Genomic DNA, 2,487 nt, shown 5'->3' with positions numbered 1-2,487 from the left:
TCCGGGAAGACGATGCTGAGCACGCCACCGTGCGGCTCCATGACCATCATCAGGGTGTCGTTCCACGACAGGTGCTACTCGTTAATGCTCTCCCACCCCGCCTTGCCCACGACACACCGCACGTAGTCCAACTTGTTCTTCGTGTAGGTGCTCAGGTACTTAGTCCGGTTCAGCATCCCCTCCGGGGGGATGTTGATGTCGGTGCTGCTCAGGTCGATGAACGCCATGGCACGCACCCATCTCATCTCCCTATAGTAGGCCACCGTCGTGTCGAGCTCCAGGAAGAACGCGTCCATCTTGCCCACGAGCCACGGGCAGCTACCGAGAAAGAGGGTATGTAAGAACGTGTTGTTGCCCGACACCACGGCACGGATGGTGAGGTCTGGGAGGAACGGACTGAGTGTGAACGTCTCCTATTTGGCGAGGATGGCGGCAGTGGTCTCGTTGAAGGACCTGGCGATGTTGACCACCGTCACCGTTGGAGGCACAATGGAGAGCTTCAGCTTCCATGACACCACCACGCTGAAGCTCTTACTGCCTCCACCCCGGATGGCCCAGAATTGATCCGGCCCCATGGTCGCCTTGTCGAGGAGGTCACCGTCAGCTTTGACGATCCTGGCGTCGAGAATGTTGTCTGCCCCGGTGCCGAACATGCGCATCATCAGGCCGATGCCGCCTCCACTAAGGTACCCTCCCTCGGTGCCGAACTTACCATATTCAGTCGAGAAAATTGAACTCTTAATGGCAATAATAGCTTGCTTGAATTCCTACCTATTAGTAGAATTTACCATGGGTTCGATACCTAGGGTAACCCTTGGGGAAATAGGTGGGGACTATTTACAATCTGAAACCAGATCAAATGTAATTAGAAATTGATTTTGTGGAGAAGCGAAGGCGCTCGCGGAGCCCCGAGGCCGACCCATGGGCAATGCTGCCTGATGCGGTGTCCCCGACAAGGCCTCATAAGGAACAAGCATGAGACGACACCGCTTGTTGCAGTGTCACGGGGGGAGATGATGCGGAGGCTTTACGTGTTCGAGTGTGGGTCAGGGGGATGGGGTGATCGCCGATGCAAGAATTGGGGGGTTAGAGGAGCAGCCTGGGCGATGACGGCAGGGCGAAGGTAGCACACGACGGTGCCCACTAGCCTCCGGTGACACCAACAAGCTATTCGATCTTTTCAGGTAGGTGGTTCAGGCTGGAAGAAGATATGATGAAGAGGACGAAGGGGTTGGGTTGGAGGGGAAAGGGTGCCCGGCCATTGATTTTCAATCCGATGGTTGGGGCAAAATCTGACATATACATCTTTTTCATCCATAATCGTTCCAAATCTTTATTCCTTGTTCAAGACAAAGACAATCTGACGCCCATGCACGCATTCATGCATGTTGACTGGCGTACACATCAATCTGCACTCTTCAGCCATCACTCCTTACCACTTCATTTGTTTTTCCTTTTAAGAAGTTCACTTGTTGCAGGAAAGCCTAGACGGCTAGGAGCGGCGGGATGCTCTGTTCGTTCCTGAAGTAGTCGCAAGGATCCACCTCCCCCTTCACCGTCGCCAGGCGCCAGAAGTTCCCCATGAAGTATTTCTCCCCCCAAACCCTCCCGCTCTCGTATGTCGTCACGCCGTCCTCGCCGACCACATTCTGCCCGATATCCAGGTTACGATAGTTGATGAAGGCCTCCCTCGGGTTGCTTCTCACCAGTGGCTCCATGAACCCGTACAGCCCATTGATCCACCTGGTGGCCGCCTCTGCCGCGATGTCGTGGATCGCGCAACACCAGAAGCCAATGTACTGGATGTTGTAGAGCATGCCCCTGCGGTGTGGGTATGACGTCAGGGAGTCCGGGATGACGCTGCCAACCACGCCACCGTGCGGCTCCATGATCATCATCAGGATGCCGATCTGCAACAGGTGCTCCCGGTAGATGCTCTCCCTCCCCGCCTTGCCGACGGCGCACCGTACGTAGTCCGACTTGTTCTTGATGTAGGTGCCCAGGTTGTTGGTCTGGTTGAGCATCCCCTCCGGGGGATGTTGATGTCGGTGCTGCTCAGACCAAGGAATGCCATGGCGTGCACCCAGCTCATCTCCCCGCAGTCAGCGGCTGTCATGCCCAGCTCCGGGAAGAACGCTTCCATCTTGCCCATGAGCCACGAGCAGATGCCGAGGAAGAGGGTCTGGAAGACAGTGTTGTTGCCCCGCAGCAACGGCGCAGGTGGTGAGGACCCGGAGGAACGGCCTGAGCGTGAACGTCTCCTATTTGGCAATGACGGCGGCAGTGGTCTCGTCGAAGGTCCTCGCGATGTTCACCACCGTCACCGTCGGAGGGACAACGAACAACTTTAGCTTCCACGACATCTCGATGTCGAAGCTCTCACCGCATCCACCCCGGATGGCCCAGAAGAGATCCTCCCCCATGACGGCCTTGTCGAGTGAATCCACCATGCAATGGGCATAGCCAACCATGGTCGTTGCAGGCTAG

Source organism: Triticum dicoccoides, chromosome 3A, assembly GCF_002162155.2.
Source record: "Triticum dicoccoides isolate Atlit2015 ecotype Zavitan chromosome 3A, WEW_v2.0, whole genome shotgun sequence".
NCBI classification, from domain to species: domain Eukaryota; kingdom Viridiplantae; phylum Streptophyta; class Magnoliopsida; order Poales; family Poaceae; genus Triticum; species Triticum dicoccoides.
The sequence above is the reverse complement of the archived record's forward strand: the minus strand, read 5'-3'. Positions refer to the sequence as shown.